Genomic DNA, 25934 nt, shown 5'->3' with positions numbered 1-25934 from the left:
GTTGATGCAAAGATTTGATCCAGCAAGCATCCTTTCAGGACTATTTTTTTCTGTGGCTGTTTTGCAGCTTTTCACCCTGGGCCTTCACTGAAATGGACTTCTACCCAGTCAGACTTTCCAGGTAATTGAATGTAAATAAATGCGAGACTATCCTGGCTTGCCTTTTCCATCAAGGTTCACTTGTATGCCATTTCAGCATGTCTGCCTGTGGATTCCTTCTTTCAGTTAAGTCTGATGTGGAAAGTGTGTTTTGAAGGTTGTTGCATATCATGCCTCCTAGAAAATGGGACCTCCTCTTTGGGATTTTTATTTTGTTAGAAGAACTTGATGATGCTCCATTTGAGCCTAGTTCAGCTGGCGGAGTTAAGGTTTTTAACATGGAAAAGTGTTACTCATTGCTCTGACCTCAGCAAGAAGATTGTCTTAAGTTGCTAGCTCTTATGGTGGGTCAACCCTCGTTTCTACAAAGATGGGGTTTCTCTGAAATCCCTTGTATGCGGAGTGCTGCCCTAGTTTACGTTGAGACCAGCTGTCCATCTCCCAATCTTTCTGGAACAGAAAAATGAGGGAGAAGGGCTAATTCATACTTGGCACCACAGATGTCAGTGGACATCCTATCTTGATAGAAGAAAAAAATTAAGCCACTCCTTATCTATTCCCTTTTGTTGTACCTGCCACAGCAAGGTAATTCCAGGCAGGGTCAGTGCTCATTTTCAGGGCCTTGGTTTTATCTGTTGCCCTTTCTCAATGGTTAGATTCTATAGGTCTACTAGAAGCAGCAGCTTGTTCCTCGGGGCATATTTTGACAGCACTACAAATTAATTCCTTCTGCAGGTCAAGAACAGACTTTGCTAGGGCCATTTATCTTCCTCCCAGTCATTCTGAGCTATGGTATTTTACCCATATAGCTAAAATTACTGCAGTAGGGATACTAATGATCAGGTTTACTTTGTCAGTAATAGATGTTCAGTTGATCACTGCTGCAGTAGCTGCTCTGTCCCTTCATCCCCTTTATTTTTGTTGACAGGGGAAGGACCCTTATTTTTTTCCTAGCATTGTACTTGTCAAGGTTTAGCCTCCCTTTCTCTGGCATGAAAGTTCTGAATGACGAGTCCAAGCCTATCTCTCTAGTTGCCTCAATTTGAGCTGACTAATTATTTGAACATGTGAAAGGTTTCCTAAAACTTTGGTCGCTGTTGCAACTTTTGTGGGATATAACCTGTACAGTTAAGGTTACTGCAGCAGTGTTCGAACATGTACTGTTAAGTTTCCTTGCACAACTGTACTGTTGCCCTTCATAGTGACTGTAAGCAAAGAACTAATTAGACCTCATGTTAGACATTTTAAAGTAAAAGATGCCTGCCTGTAAAACACTGATTAAGCATAGAGTAGATCAAGAAACTGAAGTCTCACTACCCAAAGCATGATCCCTCCAAGTATAGTTGGATTTAGTGCATCATTTGAAAGTTTGCTTGATAGAGGAGCTCGTAGTTGGTATGTTGGATGTGACCATAAATACTCTCACCTTTCTCTTGGTAGTCAGACTTCCGTTACGTGCAGCATCCTGACAAGGAAGGAGATGCACTCTCAGTCGAATGAATTGATGTATTTCTTGCAACTCTTAAAAGCTGGGACTGTGGTGGATGTTAAGGCTGCTGATTTTAAGATGGGCAAACTGGAGCTTTTCGGGCTAAGAATAACCAACTGTTTAGCAGTAAGGAATCTGTTTGCAGGCTCCTTAACCAAAAATGATCAACATGTAGATTAAAAGCCAGACTGAAATAACACTGGTTTTATTTAAAAAATGTATGCCTCTTGACCAAGGGAGGTTCTAAACTAATGGGGAAGGATGAGAATATTTTGCTGGAAGCTTTTTGGAGTCCGCATTATATAGAACTGAGTCTGAAAGTTATACAAACTGTGTTTTGTACCTAGTAAGCGCTGTAATGTCGTATTGTTTATATGTAGTGGTCCTAATGTAAAAACGTCATGCACTGTTATAGGCATTATTTTTTTGTGCATATGCTGAAGAATAGTCTGAAAGATGCAAAAAAACTTATCCTGTTAACGACTGCTTTTGAACTTTCACATTTCGCCCATAATGTCTTGGACTTGGGTTTACATTTTTGACTTGCCTACTGCTTGCTTTGCATGCCAATTTTCTTAATTGTTATGGCTCCCTACCCAGTGCCCCATGTCCGCAGTTGGGTCTACCAACCATTGCCTGCACCTGACTAATCTCCTGTAGGGCTGGGGTTGACTTGGAACTCAAGGGCATCATGGTAGTTTGGCCACTGACTTCTGCAGGAAAGGGGGGGGGTCTTATGCTCTCTCCTGTTACTCCCCTACCTTGGTTCCCAGTGGTACAACTGATGGGCAAGCATACAGTGGGGATGTCCAGCATATCACTCCACCTCAGTGTCAGCACAGCTTTGTCGCTACTCTTATCTTCCCCCCCTGCCTGTGGCTTGATGTGACTACACCAGCCTCCTGGGTGATGCCTGTGGAGTCGCCCATCAGAGATGGTAATGCCCATCCCTCTAGCATTCACAGTTACCCGTATTATTGCTAATCTAATCAAGGTAGTCTGGAACAATTTTCCTGTGTACCATTAGAGTGGCTGTGAGAGCGTGGACCTTTTTTTTTTTCAAATTTTTTATTTTCCAAATATAATGTTTAACAATACAATCAAAGTATTATAAACCTTTATATACACTGTACAACTGACCTGAACAAAGGAGGGAAAATTAATAAAATACTGCGGTGGTGCTGCAGTAGCATTGTCGCCTCACTGTAAAGACGCTGTCTGGTTCGATTCTCAGCTAGAGCGTTTTCTGCGTGGAGACATGCGTGAGTGGGCGTACCTTCGTTGAAGGTTGTGTCAGGGCTGGCAACTCTGCATGTAAAAATCAACTGCCAATCATTAGCGGACCGGGGTTCTGCTGTGGCGACCCCTAACCGGGGAAAAGCCGAAAAGACACACAAATTAGTAACATTTATAATCAAAGTATAAAGTTAAACCAATTATTTAGGCTCATTTTTAATGTCTCAATGAGTTAAATTTTTTCCCAAGGATTTTCTGCTTTAGGTGAAATTCTCGATTCCTCAACCTTTATTTCTAATGTAACTGTTTCTTTGAGCGTGGGCCTCTTGATCTTCATTTGCAATGTCAGATTTAAATGACTATTCTTTTTTGTATTTAGTATGGGCCGGATTCACGAAGGCTTGCACGGAGTCTGAGTAGAGTAAGACTTCATGCAGCCACCATGTCTGCAGAGCGATCCAGGAAAAGCCAGCAGGGGAGTGCAAGAGAGCTCCTAAAAAACTACTCTTGCACAGACAGGGTTGGCTTATGCAAATTACCTCATTTGCAGCTGAAAGCTATGCAAGTGAGGTAAATTTGTGATCCAGGAAACACTAACCTGTCCGAGCAAGAGTAGTGTTATTTGCAGAGATGTACTCGGCAACTGAGTACCGTTCTGCAAATAGCAAACCGGAGCCATGACAGCTCCAAATAAAGAATGCATCCAGTTGAGGAAGCATTCCAATGGCCAAATGGCCATTGGCATTTTTGTGTTGCAAAATAATAAAAAATATTTTTTTCCTTTATCTCCGATGTTTAAGCCCAGCGCTGCGCAAACGTGCTGCGCTCTAAAAACCATAAAAACAAAAGCCACAAATAGTGATTTTATTCAAAAATATTCAACTGCCATGCAAGTGAATGGTAGGCTGAAGACAACATAGCTGAGTAGAGGTTGCTAAGGGGGGACGCTCAGTCTTAAGATGTAACCAAGCATTAGTAGGCAATCCTATGCAAATGAGGATAAAGGATAGTGAATCCCAATTTGTCCCTAGAGTGTAACAGTAGGATAAGGGGAGTAACGGAGTAGAAGATGGGTGACATGAGAGGGTATGTATTAAAAAGACTAAGCTCATTGGAGCAGAGTGGCATGTTTGCTGTGAGTTACTCAGGACTAAGAGGTGTGTCTACAGTTGTCTAAACTGAAACCCAGAAACTGAAGGTATACGCCATGGCTATCACTAAAGTTTCTTGCAAAGCTGCTTACACTGTGTGCGCGCGTGTAAATCCGTCTAAGCCTGTGTGCGCCCGTGTAAGGCCATCTAAGCTTGTATACACGAATGTGCACCCGCCTAAGCCTGTGTGCGCGTCGCTGCTACCTGTGGAAACAAAGGGGAAAAGGAAGGAAAAGTAGTAGGAAGTTAACCAAGGAGAATTAGCAGAGCTGCCAGGTGAAATCAATCGGAATCGGCCAATTACACAGGCAGTACAGTAGCCCAGCACTTAAAACTCTGCAAACAGCATTCCCCCATGTTTTTCTCAAACACTGCAGTCAACAAAGAGAAGTGAAAACTTAAGCTTAAACTGAGACATTAAAAATGTTAGGGGCTGCTATTGCTGTTATAAGGCAACATGTGCAAGATGCTGAGGGTGGTGCCATTGCAAATGCTGCTGAGCAACCCACAGTGAGGAGACTGAGGAGTGTACAGACCCAGGGTAACTTACCAGGGGCTACATGAGCTGGAGATAGTGGAGCGCTATAGAGTGGACAGAGAGCTCCTGCAGCAAATTGTTGAGCTGTGCAGGCCACGCCTCACACACACAACCAACAGAGGGGAACCCATCCCAGTGGAAACCAAGGTATGTGTTGGCCTAAGAATACTAGCAACAGGTACCTTCTAGAGACCAACTGGTGATATGATGGGGATTTCACAGGCATCAGCATCCAGGGTACTGCACCAGTTCCTGAATGCCATGTCAGCACATGTCGGTGATCCTGTATATTTCCCCATTTCCCGTGAGGTATTGGCCAGCAATATGCGTCTCTTCCAGCAAATAGCAGAATACCCTGAGGTAGTGGGTTCAATTGACTGCTCGCACATACACATCAGAACACCAGCTGGTGAGCGGGGTATGGCCTACATCAACCGCAAGGGCTTCCACTCCAACTGCCAGGTCGTGTGCGATGCCCAGTATAGTACTGAATGTGTGTGCTGGCTGCCCTGGAAGCTACCACGATTCCCATATGTGGCATCTGTCGCAGCTGTACCAGACATTTGCCAATGGGGACATCCCTGACTGTCACCTAGTAGGGGATGCTGGATACGCACTGGAGCCATGGCTGATGACACCCATCAGAAATGCGCACACACACCTGAACAAGAACTCCATAATAAGGCACACGCACAAACACGAAATGTAATCAAGCGTGTATTTGGGATGCTCAAGTCACTGTTCGGTGCTTGGACACATCTGGTGGAGCCTTGCAGTACTCACCAACTACATGTACCCAAATTGTCATGGTATGTGCTATGCTACACACTATGATCCTGCGAAAACAGCTGCAGCAGGAACAGCATGGGTCAGGATCTGACAGCCCCCCACCATTGCCAAGGCCTGCACAGGCACAGCGTGACTGAGGAGGAACAACCTGAGCCTGCCCCAGTAGGCGTGCCCAGTATGCCTTGTCCTTGACAGAGGCAACGCATAGCACATACACTGGCTCAATAGGAACCCTGGAAATGCTACCTCTTTCTGACTCTCACATAAAATAAAAGGGATGCCTAACTTGACACTACCTGTTTCCAAACATGTATAGGCGGTGTAGTATGTGCATCTGACATGGGCAGCCCTGCAGCACCACCTGAGGCATGATTGCCATGTTTTAAGTAATATAAAGCAGTGCTAAGCAGCCTTCACCAATATCTAGTATATGTAAACAAAGTCACTCGTGCAATGTTTGGGCAAGGTTAGGGAAAGTTGAGCAAAGTCAGTTAAACATGCTCATATCTGCTTTTACTGTTCCTTAAGCAGTCTGGTCTGTCCGGCATGAAAATAAAAAGCAGTGAACAGGGCTTTGAACCCAGGATATTGTGCACTATAGTCACAGTACTGAACCACTAAGCCGTGATAGCATTTCAGTGGCACCGACACAGCAGGAAAATTGTACACTAATGCAAACACAAAGCAATGCTGTGTCATGCCCCTAAAGAGACAAATGGGTAACCTTGCCCACACACCTATGCAGACTGAACATCAGGCCAGGTGTTGTGGGTTGTTGTGTAGGCTATGAATTTGCAAGTAATATACATGACATTGGACGCTAAGATCTGTAGTACAGTAAGTATACCTCAAGCCAGTACGATAGGCAACAGTACAGACTGTAACGGTGTCCTGTACATAGCAGTGCAGGCACAGCAAATGTGCGTCAGGTGAAACCCACATCCTGTGTACACCCACAGTAACAATCCGGTGTGCCCCCGGGTAGAAATTTACAAAGAATAGCTGTCCCCCCTGTATGTAGAAATGTTAAGTCTATGCAAAGTGTCTCATGGAAGCCCTGCAGGCACAGCATGATCCCTGATCTATTTCCCACAAAGGTAAGCCCTGCTGTAAAAAAATACAACTTTATTTACCATACACATAGTATAAATGTGTGTAGTGTGCGTGCTCACGCACTCCAAATATAGTGGATTTCATTCATCACACTGAAAGGTCGTACTGGGCATGCTCACACACTTAGGCTAAAAACAGATGTGATAATAAGGGATCTGTGGACAAATGTGTATAGTCATCTCTGCTTTCAGAAATACATTGACAAAGTAGTCGGAAAATCCTGCTGTGTGTTCACACAAACTGCCAAGGTCTGTGCATGTAGGTCAAAGGAGGTTGCCACTACTCAGCAGTCATCAGACCTGTCAGAGTACCACAATACACTTGCGATGAATTTGACTAGGCGTGTTCAGCAGCTAGAAAGACCAATGACGTACCTTAACAAGAGGATTACTGGCCTCAAATAGTTGCCCCATACAACAAGACTGAATGTAACCCAATCTGTACTCTGTTGCATACTGTCTACTCAGGAGATCTCTGGCCAACGGACAGGTCCATGTCATGGTTACACTCAGATCTGTTCTGAGTTGCAGCTCAATGGCACTAAATGTACAGAGCCAACTGATTGCCAACATCTTGGCAGATAGTATCAGTGTTAACTTTACCCCCCTCACCCATGAAAGAGCACATCTCTATAATGGAAGACTGCAAAGTTGCTGTCATCACGGCTGCAGAGGTAAAATACACTCTCCAAAGCCATTATCACAGCAGCCATGGGACTACATAACTTCCCAGGATGTGTAGTATAGACTTCCCTGAAGTAAACATTAACATGGAAGGCCTGTGGCTACTGAAGTTTCCAGAGGACTGCAAGCTAGGAGCCATCATTGTAAACACTAAAGATGTGGACATCCTACAAAAGGGCCTCACTGAGACAGATGGCTGTTGTCCAAGCCATGGGCTGTAGCTAAATGCCAAAAGGTGCATTATCATCACCTTTGTTAAAAACTCTGTAGCCAAGAACTACAACATAGGTGGTAGTATACTTCACACGCAAGTGTGACAAGAGACCCTGGTTCACAGGTTGCCAGTGGATTCAACTGTGATAAGCACATTCCCACAGTGGTCAGGAAAACCTCTTATGTGGCACGCCTCATCACAAAATGTCTCATGCATAATAGAAGAGGACATTGTTCCCCTCTACTCACCACTCACTAGAACTATACTAGTACAACACCACTTTTATGTACCTCACAAGACAACCGCAACAACTAGAAAACCAGCAGCAATATTTCGCAAAGAACATCAGTGGCCTGAAATGATTGCCATACACAGACCATTGCAAAATGCTCCATCTGTACTCCCTTGCATTTCGCCTACTCGTTCACTACCAACATACAAAGCTATGTTATAGAGCTGTTGGATATGATCCACGTAAAATGATCACTTTGACCTTTGGACCCAAAACCACAAGTGAAATACAAAAGGAAGGTGTGTAGCTGTTTACCTTATGGATATACACACCTTCAGGTTACTGGCACAGCATGAGGCCTTGGAGACCATGCAAGTGCAACTAAGATTGGGCAAAGCTGCCCATCAGATTGTAGCCTGCTACAGATCACGTACCTTGTCTCAGGAACCTCACTCAGTATTCCGGAGAACAATGGCAAATATAAAGGTCCTATCAAACACCATTATATGAGGAGATTACAACTACCCAAACACTGAGTGGGTGAATTAGTCATATCCCTTGCCCAATGTATCCTAGAGTTAAGAAACTCTTAACCCCCTGGAACAGCTGGTCAGCACGCCCACTAGAGGTGACAACATACTGGACATGATCATCACCAACATGAGGTACCAGTGTTCCACAACAGATATAAACTCCTCGCTGGTAATATCAGATCATTGAGTAATCACACTGGACATCCATATCCCGCCCCCACACACAGTCAATGAAACCACTGTGAAGACATTTGCAAAAGCATACTGCACACTTCCCAAAACCAAAGTGGAACGTTCCGAAGACCTCTTGCTGTAGAATAATGGCATGCAATCTGCATAATCATTTACAAGTGCATCCTATGAGCATCTACAGGGATGCATGGAATGAGACATCACAAATAAAACCAAGATGCCCTCATCCAAAAATAGGACAAAAAGCAGGTGTTTGTTGTCCATAAATAAGCTAGGCAAGAGGAGGAAATGAACACATGATAGATCCAGCTTCACTAAAGGGAAGGCATCACTGATCGTTATCAGGAAGAAACGATGATCGCTCACAAAATAATCCAAGGACTGTTTCTAAAGACAAATAGCCAAGGAATGTAAGAATAACTACCACAAAGCTTTTGGTAGCTACACCAGACATGTAGGTCTCAACTTCCAAATATGTCTGCTACTGAAAAAAAGGAATGAAATACGCCAAACCAACTTTCATTGCCTACATCCAGGGGGACAAGTTCAGTGTAAACCCCCCCCCCCATCACCCCCAAAAGGGCCTGTGTCCATCACAGAAGGATGCAGAGACCCAGACGCCATGGACATGCAGGTAAAGACAGCCCTCACCAAAGCTAAGAACATAGCATCAATGTGACTGTCGTCCTAGGCTGCATCTAACACTACCCCCATAAGGAACTACACCCTCACCTACATTCACTGTCCAGACTCGAGCGTACCACAGGCTATATACCCAAAGAATGGCATACATTAACAATCATCCAGCTCCACAAAGGTTGTGCCAAAACAGAACCTGGAAACCATTGCTCAATATGTCTACTCAGCCGGGTCTCCAGAGCTATTGAGCAAATTGTTATGGAACACACACCGAGACATTGGAGATCTCCACACACTGGACTCTAAACAACTTTGCCTTGTTTAAAGGCAGAGCCTGACTCCCAAACCTAGTTGAATTAACACAGTTACCATGAACATAGATGGAGGTGAAAGTAGTCCACACAGCCCACCTGGACCTCCGTAAGGGCTTACTACACCATTCCACACTGTCATCATGGACCAGTGTACCAGCTTGAACATTAACAGCTATGTCACAGGATGGGTGGCCAAGTGGCTCACAGATCAAATACATGTTCATAGTTGCAGGTGCCATGTCCAACTCTAATCCAGTCGCAAATGACATCACACAGGTCTTGGTCCTGGGATCCCACCTGTTCAGTAGGTACTGCTCAGAGGTACAGGCAAGCACGGCAGGTGTATGGCTGAACATGTTTGCAGATGAATGGTGACTGTGGTTCATAATCGACTGTACATCTGACACAGACATCCTCCAGAAGGACAAATACCTGGTGTCAAAACAATGCCCTCAAGCTGAATGGCAGAATGCATAGTCATCCTCTTTGAGTAAAACAAAGTGCACACATTACCACATATGTGGTAATTCAACATGTACGGAGAAAGTCATTATGGCCCTGGGGACACGGGTAGATAGTAAACTCACCTTTGATCACATGGCCACAGTGTTTATACATTCCTTCAGTGTAACCCATCTGATGTCACCTAATGTAACCCACTTCGTATAGTCTGATGTCACCATCCTACAAATATACCTGTGGAAAAGAGAACTCCCAGTAATGTGTATAGTGCGTCGTGTTAATGCATACTCCTCTAGTATCATGAAGTAGTTAGGTAGGGGTTTGAATCCTGCACTGGACAAGTGTGTGTGTGTGTGTGTGTGTGTGTGTGTGTGTGTGTGTGTGTGTGTGTGTGTGTGTGTGTGTGTGTGTGTGTGCTCGCTCCTTGGGAAGGAGCAACCTTTTAGGAGAGTAGTAAGAGACCTCAAAAGCAGTAAACTAACCTTTGTCAAGTCTGATGATGTCACCATCCTACAAATATACCTGTGGAAAAGAGAACTCCCAGTAATGTGTATAGCACGTCGTGTTAATGCATACTCCTCTAGTATCATGAAGTAGTTGGGTAGGGGGTTTGAATTCTCTACTTGGTGAGTGTGTGCTGTGTGTGTGGCACTGTTGGTCAGTGTGTTGTGGGTTTTGCTTTTACCACTGTATGACCTATCGGTATGCATTGCACATGTGAGCTAGCTGTGCGTCCGATACATATACGTACATGTTACCTCAATGACTGCATGTGTGAACCCTGCTTTCCCCAAGAACACAGCTGTCATCCTTGCCAGACTGTGCTGCTGCTTCCCAGACCTTAGGCCACATCTGTATGCTTGTGACAAGCCCAACCACTGCAGTGATCCCTCGCCTAGGTCATCTGTCACACAGTCATTACGGTTCCTGTTGGAATGTGTGAGTGAGGGTCTATGGCAGAGGTATATGTCAGACCTGTTCAAACGCAGCAGTGTCTGTCAATGATTATTAACAGATCTAGAACAACCTATGTGGATATGCATGCAGACCCCTTATTGCTTATGTGATCCACCAAGGGATTCCAAAATACCTTTGGAAATGTGATTAACAAAGGAGAGATGACCTAACACTTGGTTGCATGTACACATCGGTACCTGTTCATCATGTTGGTGGCTACTACCTAATGTGGTACTGTGGGGATATGTTCCGTAAAGGTGGATGACTATGCTTAGTTTGGCTTATAACTTTACAGCATGTGTTTGACAACAGGCATCTGTCTGTATGATGTCCTTGTGGAGGATGTGTGTCATCTGGAGAATGCATTATAGGCCACAGTATGCATTGCCAGACGTGGACTGACATATCCCTGCTGTGATTGCTTGTACCCAACAGAGCTATATGCCAAACAGGAGTGGTGTCAGCAATGGGTGCAGGTGAATACCACTGGTTACTGCCATTGTGTAGTACCTGAAGGATCCAAATGTTGCTATGTCCTACATCTGTGTGTCTGTTGTCAAGACATCATCTAATGATTGGTTATGGTCAAGCTGTTGACGTATACTACCTAAATGCAAAACAATGACAGATGGTAACAGTATCACCCACAGCACAGTGTCAAACCATGTCATACACACGTGTAGTCAGGCTCCGGAATGTGTGTAGTACAATGCATACCGGCCACCAATAGAAACTGAGTGTTACTGTGTAATACAGAGCATGTCACCCTGCCCATGTGTCCACTATGCACGTACATGCAGACAGTGCACCTCCACCATGTTCACAACTGTACACCTGCAAATCTGTGCTACACACATCCCACATATACTGTCCACACTCTTTAACACATGCTGCCAATACTGCACACATCAGCCAAGTGGCACGTGGCCGGACAATACACAATTGGATCCCACACTGGTGTAAACAACACTACAATGACAATCATAGCTTTAATGCATCATGCCTGCTCAGCTACACCTTCAAGCATATCATTACACTCTACTTCTGATAACATGCTAACATTGCTATACTGCTATATAGACACCCTGTGCATCAGTACCATGGTAGCCTTTTCCTGCATCGACGTTGCAGATGACAGGAGGCGGCACAGATTTCATCGTATGCACAGTGTGTGTTGTCTGTTTGCCAGAGGTCTACAGTGAGCCATCCAATCGACTGTGTGAGGGGCAAGAATACTGGAATGGGCCAATGTTGTAATGTGTGTGGGTATGTGTTAGCCCTAGGTGTCTGGAGTATGCGTGTGTCTGCATGCACACAGTTCCACCATGTGGCTGCCGTATATGGGTATTTGTGGGACAGCCACAGACTGTACCTGCGAGGCTTTACAGATCACAGTCTCTGGGCACAGATCCAGTACCTGTGCCTCGCAGGGGTGCTACTGACAGTATCAGGTACTAAGCCAGAACTGGGTACTATCCCCAGAGGTGGATGGTTGTACACGGGACAGGTCCCTGCTGGGACTGTCCAGAGCCACATGCACGTGGTCTTCTAGGACGTTCTATGGACAGCCCACCCCCAACATTGCTGGGGCTGGTATTGGCACTACAGGAGCGGCTGTGGCTTGAGGGACGTCCGCGGCGGCTGCCAGCTGCTGATGTTGCTGGCAGACTATGTCTCAACCGTCCCACAGTGTCCTGATGCATGGACATGACATTGCGGAGGATATCTAAGGTCTCTCCCCAATGTCTGTCAGTGACCCGTCTATCAGTGACCTCAGTGTAATTGCAGATGGCACCTGCTAGGTCACAGATACACTCAAGTACAGAGGTGTTATTGTTGCCTCTGTGCCCTTAGGCACCGTCTGGTGTAACGTTCCATACGTGCCTGTGCCTCCATGCCAGCCTGGAACATGCGTGAGGTAGTAAGTCCTGTGGCACGTCTGGCAGGGGCATGATGAGCAGCAGTGCTCCTACGAGAACCCCTGGACATCTGCCTATGTGGTACCCTTCCAGATATCTGGGTATGGCTGCTGTAAGGGTATGCATGTGCCATAGATACCACACTGTCCTGGCCACTGCCGACTGTACGCTGTCCCTCACCTAAGGCCATTGGTGATTGATGTATTGGCAGTATGACTGTGTGCATGGATGGGGTGGACAGTTGTGTACTGTCGATTGGTGGCCCAACGACAGACCCTGGTAAACACGCCTGTGCCTCAACACACCTATCTTCATTATCACTATGTGGCTCAGTGACATCAGCTTCCCTGCTGCAGTGAACCAGCCCTAACACAGCACCTGTGGGAGGAACACAGGAAACGCACTTTACGACCTGTACATGTCAGAGCACATGCACACAAATACACTCCTCACTACTGCAGATACCCACACACACCACCAGCAATCCAAAACATACTCAATAGTGTTTGAAGGTGGGATACAGTATCACAAGGCAAACAGTCATATCACACGTGTCAGCATGCAGAAAATCTGTTGCTCAGGACCATGCAGTGCAAGTGTAGACGGCCCTTGTTCATAAGTGTACATGGCTTTGCTTATGTGGTGGTGTTTGGTGACTGGCCTCACCCTGGAATGCAATGTGTACATGGGACACAACATTGCTGTGCAAGTATTAAAAGCTCTGCAATATGTTGTGCACCATCAGCCACAGGTATACATACCATGGCTGGATGTGTATCTGTGTCTCGTAGATATCCATTTCTGATTACTGTCTGTGTCTGTAGCAGATAATTGTGGACACAGGTTTAGCACATGCATGCTATGTATACTCACAGGATGAGTGGTGCATGTATATGTGATGGACTACCATTGCTCAACATGGCCAGTGTACAGTGGTTATGGTGAGTGTAGGACATATTGTGGACATGCCAGTGCCAGCCATGACATGGCGTGCTACAATATGACTGCAGCATTAAACGTCACACACACCCAATATGTGTCATGTGACCTATACACAAGAGCATTACAAGACGTATGTAATTTTGTACAAATGGTGATTGCTATGCATTTTGTATATAGGTGCATGTGTTTGCGTACACACATTGATGTGCATAGCAATGGCTGCTATGTGTAGTACTGTGGTCACTGTAACTGGATGGGGTGTAGTACCATGAGCCATCATCATCATGTAGTCGCTCAAGGCTACTAATGTGTGCCAGACCGCCACCTAGCATGCTGTACCTGAACTGCAGTACCGTGGCTACATTCACAATTACACAGCCACTTGTTACATGGGTTTGTAAGGTGCCCAATAGGGAGCATTGCCTAACATGAATGTGTTATTCGTTGGAGTGTCGCACAGTCCTATGATAGGCCTCTACCCCTCGGGTATATTGTGTGCTGTGTGGTTGACATGTGGGATACTGAAGTGTGACCTTACAGCGGGTGTATGGATACGCCATGTGTAGCATGTTAAGGTGTACTGCGTATGACAAAGTTGAGTATGTTGTGTACATGTGTATCAACTGTGCCTATCCAATGTCCAGTACAGTGTTGCCACAATTGTGTGATGCTTTGTGTATTGCATGTGATTGAAGCAGCTACTGACATTATTGAGATGTACATAGTCTCACAGAAAGCATGCACAGCTTGCAGTATGCGTAGGTGTTACGTGTACATGGCCTACACCTCACCTATGACATGCACATTTCATTAGTAATGTTACATTTACTCACCAGCATGTATCTGCTGCCTTGCTGTCACACCAGAGGGACCTACAAGAATGAGACAGTTTCAGTGGCCACAACTGTGGCATTGCTACTGTGAGTTTGCTAAACTGCAGTAGTAAAACTGTCTACTTTCACAGGCATACACATATTCCTAATATCAGTATTGCACAACTGCTAAACACACAGTACACATCTCACATATGCATAATCTACCAATACAGGTAACAGTCTACAGATGTGGCATATTACCTGCACGCTCCATGTCAACATGCTGGGTGGCTCCGGCCTCCATGATGACGCATGTATGTTGCTTTTCCTGTTGGCCAGGAGCCACCACGCTTAGGAGCTGCTCCTCCACTCTGGTGGGGGGGGGGTGTGAATGGCTACCCCACCACCTGTGGCAAGCTGTTGTCTACGGATATCAGACGCGCGCTGCCGGACATGTCTAATTAAATCACTGCAGTGATGGCGTACCTGCTCATATGTCCGGTTATGCATGCCTATGTCATTCACCCGACGAACAAAGGTCTTGCCACAGTGCATTCTGCTCATGCTGGTTCTAGAGAACAGCAGGCTGTAGTGCTGCACCAGGCTGCTGTGTATTTCCTGTTCCTCTGCAGCTGTGTAAGACTGGTTTCTACTGTGGGCCATGACCCTGGAAGACTGTTAAACAATGTGTGTGAGCAAGTCATGTGGCACACTTAACATTTTAAAGTACAGATATCACTTAACTGCCATATATAGCATCCGATTGGCTGTCAGAGGATACACACGTTCAATACCACATATCAGTGCTCAGGCCACAACTGGCTGTGACGGTGCCTGGCATGCTCTATATATCAAACCATGTTCTGCACAGCAGCAATGAGAAGCCAGTATGTAAGACTATACACCAGTACATGGCACACTGTGACACAATGCACCACCTAGCCACAGGAGGTATATATCAAGCTAATGCATAAAGAAAGATGTCATCCATTGCAATGAATGTAAAGTACAGTTACAGTATTCCCAGAATACCACCCTAGTCATTGATGCCAAGCCCATGCCTAACATATGTGCACAGTTAATATAGGTGGCATACTGCTGTACTAGACTATACATGTTGCTAGATACACATGTATACCCTGTAGCACACACGATTGAGGGCATGGTACAGGCATAATTACACACATCAGACATACATACAACACACACATGTATGGCAACCCAGATGAGGTTTACCTGTGTACCATACAGTACTGTGTCGCTACTTAACAAAACCTTATGCCTGAGGTATGTAATCAGTGAGGATTACAGGGAACACGCACAACAGTGCTTCCAAGCAATGTGAACATACACCATACTGCACTGTTTAGGCCTACAGTTTCAGGTAGCACTGCAGTTCATACGGGAGTTGGATTCACCAGCAGTACCACTCACTAAGCATACATGTATTGCTTTAGCCGACAATGGGACACCACAAGTCGACAAGGGACCACGTCACACCGTATGCCATACTTTCTGCCTAGAAATAGCATACACATCTTTTGCTAGGATCATAGCTTGGACACAAACTACCATGACAAACAATTTCACACTAAGCTGTCACACCTTTACATATCTTGCACACATACATTCACCAAATACATGTGTGTGCATAGTGTCATAGGTAGGTAAAACGCTATTTCCCCTAAGGCCTAGAGCAGCCTAGCCATACGCTACCCTGGCCTTTGACACGCATGTAATTTAATTTCACTTGCCCCTGTCAACCAGAGCCACAGAGGTGATTCCTGGTGTATATTTCCTATCTCACAACCAATTATGAGTATTTGACAACTGCTAATGAGCTTGGTTTCCTATTGATAGGTGGTTTGTTCCAGACAGAGTATGGCATGTCTCTGAGGAATCTATCCCTCCAGCGTGTGCTGTTTAGTGAGCTGACCAGGTTTAGGGCCCTAGAGCGTGTAGCTCTGAGGGATTGTGATATGTTTACGTGGAGGATGTCCAACAGCTATGGGTGTGACATAGCTTTGTATGTTAGGCAGAGGTCACCTCTGGGTAAGGCGGTATGCGACACAGTATAGCTGTGGTTTTGTGAGTCGGTCTGTACAGGGCATCTGTTTGAGGACGGGATTACTCTTTGTGAGGTATGTCTGTGGCCTTTCCAGTTGCTGTAGTTGTCATGTGAGGTACATACCACATGTGGCATTGTACTCTATAATGGGTTTTAAGTGTGAGTAGAGGGGAACACTGACCTACATTTCCCTAGATGACGCACCTTTTGTGATGACGTGTTCCACGTAGACAGATTACATGACTAGTGTGGCACTGATTATCAAAGGGGAGGCTACAGTCCACCTGTGTCCCATGCTCCCTTATCACACCTTCGGTTTTAGGCAGACTACCACCTATGTGGTAGTTAATGGGTACAATGTTTTGGCAAGAAGGGATGGCACTGCAGTGTCAACACTGAGCTTCAGTCCATGCCTTGGTCACCAGGCACCTGTCTCAGTAAGTATGACCTTGTGGTTCTCTCTCTATAGGTGAGTGGAATGTGAGGTAGGGGAAGTAGGTATGTTGTGGGAGGTAGGTTGGGGAGGTAAACAGACGACGCATACAGGGGCGGCATATGACACACGGGGTGGGTGAACACAATTGACGGGGAAGGATGTTTGGAAATCGCAAGCCCATGAGCCCACAGATGGTAACGGTGGAACTGAGATCCACACCCATGGGCAGTCACCACTGCACCATCACAGCCCGGAGGGTGGCTGTGCTGGGGGCTGTGTAGGAGGGGCAGGCTCACCTGCAAGTTGCGCCACTCTTGACTCGAGCTGGCGTAGGGGATCAGTGGCTGAACCTGAACGGGACCCTTCGTAGGGTGACAGGTGGCCCTTCTCTGCCCATGCTTGCACGGGGGGGGTGAGCCCCATCCCCTGCAGCACTTCCACTCGAAGGTGGCACAGGACCAACGGAGGAGGGGGGGCCCGGCTGGGCACCGGACCTGCTGGTGCCAGGTGCAATCGCCAGCTGAGGAGCGACAGGTGGGTCCTCTGGGACCGGCCTTCCCCATACGTTCTGTGTTTAGGTGTATTTAATGACAACATAGACAACCGCATTCCAAATTAGTTGTAACAGCATGCTGTAATATTCCCATTAACCCAACAGACCAGGGTTACAACAGTTGAACAGCAAGCATAACACATGCATATATTGAACAACAGTGCACATTCCAGCAGCATGCAGGAATGATTGGTGACAACAGGCCACCAAGATTGTGGTGTTTGAACAGGGCACATGCATCAAAGTAAATGCAAATATTTATAGAATAGGACATATGTCCCAACAAATGTTTTGAGATTACACATACCCATTGAGGTGTGGAATTGCATTGTTTATGCACATACAGTAGGGTGTAAAAAGATATCTCCATTAACATATTATATGTACTTATAGTTTGCACTACATTCCTATTGACTGCAGATGTATATCTCCTACATGCATTATTACACTAGGCAACATGCATTAGGTTATGTAATGGGTTTGGCTAGTTCATTATATACCTGACCTATATCTGACTTACTAACTGTCCAAGATGCAGATGTTACTGCTACGTATTTATTTTATTTATATATATCTACATATCTGGATGTGTTCACGTGACATTTTCAGTTCTTTCTACAGCCCCTTACATTTCTAGCAGCGCGCACACATTTCTGGGGAACACATTTAACAAGCTACTTGTGTGCCAGATTTACCTATGCATGCCAGCCATTAACCAACTGTTGAGGACTGTATATATGCTTCACAGTTACTGGCACTCCCTTCATCCACTTTATATGGGACTGGCCAACTGTGGGTTGACAGCGCTTACTACAACAGTACTATTTAGATAATGCAAGAGTACAACATTTCAAAGTAAGTGACACGGACACACTCCAGGTATTATATCTTTTATAAACTACATTGCACACTTTTCTAGAGGCTCTCTCATTTATTTATTTGATATTACAGTGCATGCAGAAGACGTATTATACATTTTAATAGGTTACAACACTCTCTCTCTTTCTGGCTCTCACTTATGTTATATAACAGTACATGCAGAGGAATTATTCAGGGCATTTTATGCCTTTGTTACGCTACAACACTTTTTTTCAGGCTCTCTCACTTATTTTATATAACAGTACATGCAGAATAATTACTAACCTGCCTGGTGGCGCAGCCTATCTGCCTAGGCTTGCTGATTCACAGCACGGACACCTGCAGCTGTGAAGTAAATGAAGGGATATTGAGACATACCTATCCATTATATAGACTACAATAGCATTTCTTACATACTTCATTCCATGGCTACCTACTCAGTAGTGGGGCATCTTGACTGTCACGGGCCTCCTGTATCCATCGGTTCAGTAGGTCCTGCTTCCGTCTCTTCAGGTCTGTATGGTGGTGATGGACTTGTTCACCAGTCCGAGGGATGCCTGTGGCACTGGTGAGATAATGAGCTAACCGGTTCTAAGCCTCTGCTTTGTACTCAGTCCCTTGGAACTGGCCCTGCAGGAGTCTTGACTCATGATGGTGGACTATGAGCCAAACCATGTATTTTGACTCCTCTATGCCCCACCGTTGCGCTCTAAAGTGAGTACCCTCTCCGGCACCTGCCATTCTGAGTGCAAATGGGAGCTACAATCAGTTATGGCGAGTATTCCCTCCTATGGAGCTTAAATATGCCTCATTTCCCGCACTTATTTGTGATTGGCCATTTTTGAAAATTCTCAGCTAACAACAAACCTGCTTAGCAATGGTTAAACTTCCATTTATAAGTATATGTATGTTAACAGTGCATGTTTATGCTCAGCTGTCATGGCTTAGTGGTTCTGTACTTTGATTATGATGCACAGTATCCCGGGTTCGAAGCCTGTCATTGCTTTTTATTTTACTACTGGCCTGACCGGCTAGGAGGTGTCTTTTTAGCCGACTTTGATCTACTTTTCCCAACGTTGCTCTACGTTGCCCGATATTGCCCAACGTTGCGCAGCTCCACGCAAACATGTTTTGCATGCGCGAGTTGGAGCGATGCGCAGCTACGTGCAAAGCCATTGCACTAGATAAAGCAGTGCTTAGCTATAGGCAATTCTTAAATGTGCTTAATACTGATAAACGTTGCTTAGCAGTGCTTCACATTGCTTAAGATAGGTTACTTATGCATTCATTAGTATGCATGACCGTTTCACCTTCTTATATATATTTAAAATATCGTTCACTACTACATAGGCAATTTCACTGCATTTTAATAACATTTAAAAGGTAAATGTCAGGAATTATTTATATGCACAGATTTCCTACTGAAAATGAAAAGGAGTGGTGGGACTTGAACCGGGAATGCCTCCTCTTTGTGCAAAGGCTCTACCACTACACTATTGCTATTTGGCTCAATTTGCATATTAGTAGTTTATTATCCTCTTCGATGTCTAAACTTACTGTAGCTAAGCAATGGGCTCACCTGCACACACGTGCAAATACGAGCAGCTATTTTGGGAATACAAAAAAAAAAATTGTTTTACATTTTATTTCATTTTTACAGGGGTTTTCGATGTGGGGGAGTGTAGTGTTGGGGGTATACACATTTGAGCGGACTCGCTCATATCTGCTGACATTTGCAGATTTACGCACTTGCAGGGCGTGGATATTGGGACTGCTCGGCAGTCTGACACGCCCCCCTGCACTAAACGGTCCAGGTTAGCCTTAGAGTTGAGTCAGCTCGCCCTCATGAATATGCATGGTGCGCTGACGTCATGCTCTTAGGCGGCTGTTTCCGAGTAAGACTTAGTCTTACATGGAGGATTACTGAATCCCCCCCTGTGTAACTTGGCCTTAACTAGCTATTGCTTTCACTGCTCACATTAATGTAGTTTGTATACAAGGAAGTGTGAGAATTTTACAGGTTTTATTCTGGGTTTCACTTGAGTACGTATTCCTCAGTAATTGTGTTCAGTATATTGGGACATCTGAAGGAGATTGCTGTGTGTTTTACAGTTGTAGGAAGCAAATTCTTTTTTGTGTTAGAAATGTTTGCTCTATGTTGCAATTGCACTGCAGCATTCTGGCTCAAGTACCATGAATGTCTAGGTACTTCTGTATGTAATTTACTGTTTGCTAGTGCCAGTGTCATCTGTGGTCTGTCAGCAAATTTAGTAGGCACTGGTTAGAGTTAGACCTTTTTCTGCTTTAGTTAACTTTTCAGTAGGTAGTTTTTCCTCTCGTTCTCACCCCTCTTTGAGCATCTGGTGTCTTGTGTTTTTGTATGAAAATTTTCAGCAGTCATATATTTTTCAGTTCAGTATTCTAATTGTTTCTTTTCCCCCCCTAGGTCTTCAACATTTGGGAAGATCCTAACTTGCAGATTCTCAATAAAACTGTAAAACTAAAACTATGGAAGTGTGTTTTTTGTGTAGTTGATTTGACTTGCTTTTAGTTTCGAATTTTTGACAATATTCGACTTTGTTTCCAAGTGGTAGCTTGACTACAGCTGCATTTGCTCTAGTCAGTCCTTTCTGGATGTAGCCAGGTGTTTTTATAGATCTGCTGCACATGCAAGGATACTACCAGTAGGGCAGGTAGGCATTGCCAGAAATGAAGTGAATGAATCTGTTTAGGCTGTTAGTGTTACATTCAAGTGATTTGTATTGTGTTTAAATAAGCATGTATCTTATTTGTTACCCAATGTATATCTCTATTTGCTGATCTTAGTGTTTTACTGTTGCAGTCATTACATTTAGGGTAATCTGCTGGCAGGTTGCCCTCTCGGCTTGATTGTCAAAGTCTTGGGTCCTGTGTCGGTTGCTGTCTCCTCTTATGTCAGGTCGTCAGGGGTATAAAAAATGCAGCCAATGCAATTTTCTTTGGTCTTTCTTGCTGCGAGGTGCCCGAAGCAGAAGCAGTTCACAAGTGCCAGTCGGCAGACTCCTGAAATTTTCGCATTAGAGTTTCAGAACCGAAGTCTTCAATTAAAGCTAAGTACCCCATTGGGGAAACTTTATCTTGCTTCTTACCGATGTCAGTTGTCTTTCGACTTTTCCCTGTTAGAGGTCACCACAGCGGAACTCCAATCTGCTAATGATTGGCAGTAGATTTTCACGAACGCCGAGGTGCCAACTTGACGTTCAACCTTCAACGAAGGCACGCCCATTTACTCATGTCTTTCGAACGCCCACCCAACCGCGGGGAGGATATGCAGACTCCACACAGAAGGCCTTACCTATGTCAGTAAAAGTTAATGATTGCATTACTGTGGGAAGCAAATACCTCCATAAGGATTTTCATTTGTACTGTATCCCTTGCCTAGCCCAGATCATAACATGCCTTGCTGTCGGTTTTGTGCTGTCGGTTTTGTGCTAGATTTAACCAACACACTAAGCGTTGATATAGCTTTGCTTCAAAATATTTTGGAAACAGATTTAATTACCCTGAAATGTCGTTGGATAGCATCAGACCTACCGGAGTTCACAAACGCAAAGAAAAGGACAGAGATAGACCGAGGTCCAAAACTGACTAAGCTTCTCAAGCCAGTAGCCGGTACTCAGTGAGGCAGTTTCGCAGCCCCTGATACCTGCTACTTTCGAGTCACAGGCCTCTACCGAGACCCATGTGGAGTCCGGCATGCCGCGAGATTCTCAAAGTATTGTACCCCTAGATGTCTCTTCCTCGGATGGGTCTGGAGCCGCTGAGCAGGCACCGGCTTCTGAGGGTGTTTTCAGGCCTCAACATTTCTATATAAAACAGACGCAAGCATCAAAAACAAAGACAAAAGCAACTTCTAAGGCTAAAAATATGACTCCTGAGCCACATGCTCAGGCCTCTATGCCCAAAAAACAGATGATCAAAATGGCTGAAGACTTGATTACCTTGATCAGGGCACCCCCCCCCCCCCCCCCCAATAGGCCTAGGCAAGACACTGATTATGAATCTTCAGATCAGATTTCTATTCAGATTCCTCTTCTGATCAAGAATTTACTATGAAGAAACCAAGCAAGGAACTGAATGAAACAACCAAACGAAACTGGAAAAGCAGCAATAAATTTATTCCGGTACCTCGGCTGAATGCCTTCAAAGGAATAAAACCAACAATTTCTTAGCTGCTTATATATTATGCATAACACCAATTAAACAATTAATTAATTAATTAATTAAATTAATTTAATTAATTGCACAATTCCAATAAAGTTAGACATGCTAAATAAAAACACTGAATATCTCAATGTAAAAGTACATTCGGTATAAATATGAAAATATGAAAAAACACCTAAAGTGCATCACAAAACACAATACAATTTAATGCCAAAAAGTCAAAGTGTAAGATTTACTTCTAAATTCATGCCCCTAGGTTTTAAAGTGCTGAACTTCAAAATGAATCTACTTTCAAGATTTAAAAGATTCTGTAAGTAGTTACCAGTAATGTCAGATGCAGGTTTGGCTAAAGCACAAAATAGATTCCATAGCACCATTATGAACTGTATTAAAATGTTCAGCAATTGGACTGTCAATTCTAGCATTTCTAACATCACCCATGTGTTCCAAAATACGAATTTTTAATTGGCGTTTTGTTTGGCCAATATAATATTTACTTGGAACACAATCATATGCATAATATATAAGCAGCTAAGAAATTGTTGGTTTTATTCCTTTGAAGGCATTCAGCCGAGGTACCGGAATAAATTTATTGCTGCTTTTCCAGTTCCGTTTGGTTGTTTCAAGAATTTACTATACCACTGTATGAGGATTCAGATGCAGAAGAATCCATCTCATCTGCATCTCCTCCTGAAGATTATTCTTTTGGAGAAACTTTGAATACTTTGAGGGAACATTTTCATTGGGAGAGTCAGGATTTCTCAGAATCAAGAGGCTTAGGGATTTCCTTCGTCAGCATAGGCCTTTGGCCATACCTCCTGTATTGGACATTGATGTGTTTTCGGAATCGAGCATGACTGCAGATTCCCTACCTCCGGCTCCTAGTAAGCCTGACGGATATTACAGGGTTCCTGACTCTCACAAATTTTTATTCAAAAATCTTGCTGCTGACCCTGAAAGTATCTCTCAAGGTCCCAAAGGTGTAAAGGCCTCAACAGCTAAGAATCCTACCCTCTCTGACAGAGATTCTAGGGCGCTGGATGGATGGGGAAAGAAGGCTTATACATCTGCAACCTTGGCAGTTAGGGCCTTAAACTGCCAGTTTCATATGCTTAAATATTAACAGCATGTTATGGGATTGTTGAAACAAATCATTTCTGAATGTGTGGAAAATAAAGAATTACAGGAATTGCATGCAGCAGAACAGGTAGCCTACTTTACAATGTGGTTTTAATTCGTTGGAGGCCTCCTGCAGGGCCGCAGTTACTGGATCTGTGATTTAGAAGGCATGCCTGGCTCAAGGAGCAAAATCTGCCTTTTCATGTTAAAGCTAAATTGTTGGATGCCCTTTTACAGCATGATACTCTGGTAATAGGGCAGAAGAGGTTTTAAAGAAATGGAAGATTAAGCTAAGTCTATGCAAGCTGTAAAAGACTTCTTAAGTGCAGCCACCAAGATTCAGTAGACACTGGCCTACAAAAAATTGGTCCTTTCCTGTGTCCGACAGAGCCTCACGGGGCAAATCCAGGCGCTCAAAAGGCTCTGATATCAGTCACAGGGTTCTTGCACGTCAAAGCAATGAGGTGCCCCTACCTCCAAATCTGGAGGAAACTAAGCACAACCCTGCAGTAAACAGTCTCAATGACTTCCCTCTGCCATCACCAAGCACTTATCTTTTGGCAGCTCCCTTAGGGGGAAAATTAGCATGTCATGCTCATTGTCAGGCAATAACCCAGGACAAGTGGGTATTAAACATAGTATCCCAGGGATACAGATTTCATTTCCATACCTTGCCCAGTTCCAGATGGTTGGCCAGATCTGCCACAAAATTAATGGGCAGAGGCACAAACGAGTTACGTCCCTCATGGATATAGAGGCTGTTCAACCAGTGCCAGAACAGGAAAAAGGGCATGGGTTTTACTCGGGATTGTTCCTGGTACCCAGAAAAGACTATGCCTGGCGCACAATACTGGATTTATCGATTTTGAACACGTTCTTGGACATCCCAATATTCAAAATGCTGACTTTGCATCAGCTTCTGCCCATGCTGGGCAAGAATGCTTGGCTAGTGACTCTAGACTTAGAGGCATACCTGCATATCCCAATAAGGGAATCGTGCAGAAGATACCTCCGCTTCAAGGCTGGTTTTATGCGTTACCAATTCTCTGCACTGCCCTTTGGCTTATCTACTGCGCCCAGGGTCTTTACAAAGTGCCTGGCACCAGTAATTACATTTTGCAGACAAGCCTACAAATCTATCCTTACTTGGACCGTCTCATTCAAGCAGAAAACAAGGACATTCTATTTCAACATCTGGGGTTTTATAAAAATGCTTCTAACATGCCCTAGGGTACACTAAACAACAAGAAATCACAACTGGTACCCTCTCAAAAGATTACATTCCTGGGTGCAAGCTTGAATACAACTGCCCAGATGGCTTATCTTATGCCAGACAACCTGACAACTGACTTTACTTCAAACAGATGGCAACAAAAACCCAGTTATCTGCAAGACAAATTCTGCAGGCTTTGGGGTTCATAGCATCCTGCATTCTACTAATTCCATATGCAAGACTGCATATGAGGAAACTACAGTGGTATCTAAAGTGTTTATGGAGTAAACATTGTCAGTCTGGAAAGAATGATTCTCTCATTCCCTGCCTACAGCAGGAGTTTTTTTGGTGGGCAGAGACATGCCAGCAGAACATGGGACGGTCTTTCACTCTACCCCCTGCCACCCAAACCCCAACTACAGACTCCTCAGACTATGCTTGGGGGGGCCCCACCTGGTGGGGAGATGCATTCGGGGCATATGGAGCCCAAAACAAATGCATTTGCATATCAACCAGGAAGATGTTAGCTGTTCAGAATGCCCCGACAGCCTTCAAGGACTTGCTTCATCCAGGACAACTACCGATAGACTGACAGCACCACGGTTATGTGGTACATAAACAAGCAGGGGGGTACGCATTCCTACCCCCTTTGCAGACTAGCCATGGCATTGTGGGACACAGCCTTGACTTGCGCATCTTCAAGCTCAGTTCCTGCCAGGAAAAAAAAATATTCTGGCAGACGTAAGCAGAAATCCTGTGGACCCTCACGAATGGAAACTGGATCCGCAAGTCTTCAGCATAACTGAGAAATGGGGGGGTCCGGACATCTGTTTGCCTCTCCCCAGAATTGTCAACTGGACAAATTCTGCACAAGGGCTTATCACAGACTAGCATGGAAAGTGGATGCCCTATGAGTCTATGCCTTTCCTCCTCTGCCTCTTCTTCCCACGGTCTTGCTAAAGGTCAGACAGGAAAAACAAAAATGATCCTAATTACTCCGGACTGGCCTCGCCAGCAGTGCTACCAAATTGTAAGGAATGTGTTAACTCCCTCCTTGGTACTTGCCTCAAATTTCCTCATCTACTTTTTCAGCAGAGCAATCAAATTCTGCACAATCAGCTCCAAACTCTGAACCTGGCAGCATGGCTGATCATGTTATTATTCAAA

At 44.7% G+C, this 25934-nt stretch overlaps 1 protein-coding gene across 1 annotated transcript in view; it reads left to right on the top strand.

Annotated features, from left to right (window-relative positions):
- RPS3 (ribosomal protein S3) overlaps positions 1-20738 on the top strand; it is a 97402-nt gene extending 76664 nt beyond the window's left edge. Inside the window, exon 7 of the mRNA XM_044071144.1 lies at positions 20679-20738. The gene's annotated coding sequence lies outside the window, so the exon portion shown is untranslated. The remainder of the gene's footprint in view (positions 1-20678) is intronic.
- Positions 20739-25934: the final 5196 nt, after the last annotated feature.

The sequence above is a fragment of the Protopterus annectens genome, chromosome 5.part0, assembly GCF_019279795.1.
Source record: "Protopterus annectens isolate FY-2018-M chromosome 5.part0, PAN1.0, whole genome shotgun sequence".
NCBI lineage: Eukaryota > Metazoa > Chordata > Ceratodontiformes > Protopteridae > Protopterus > Protopterus annectens.
The sequence above is the reverse complement of the archived record's forward strand: the minus strand, read 5'-3'. Positions and strand labels throughout refer to the sequence as shown.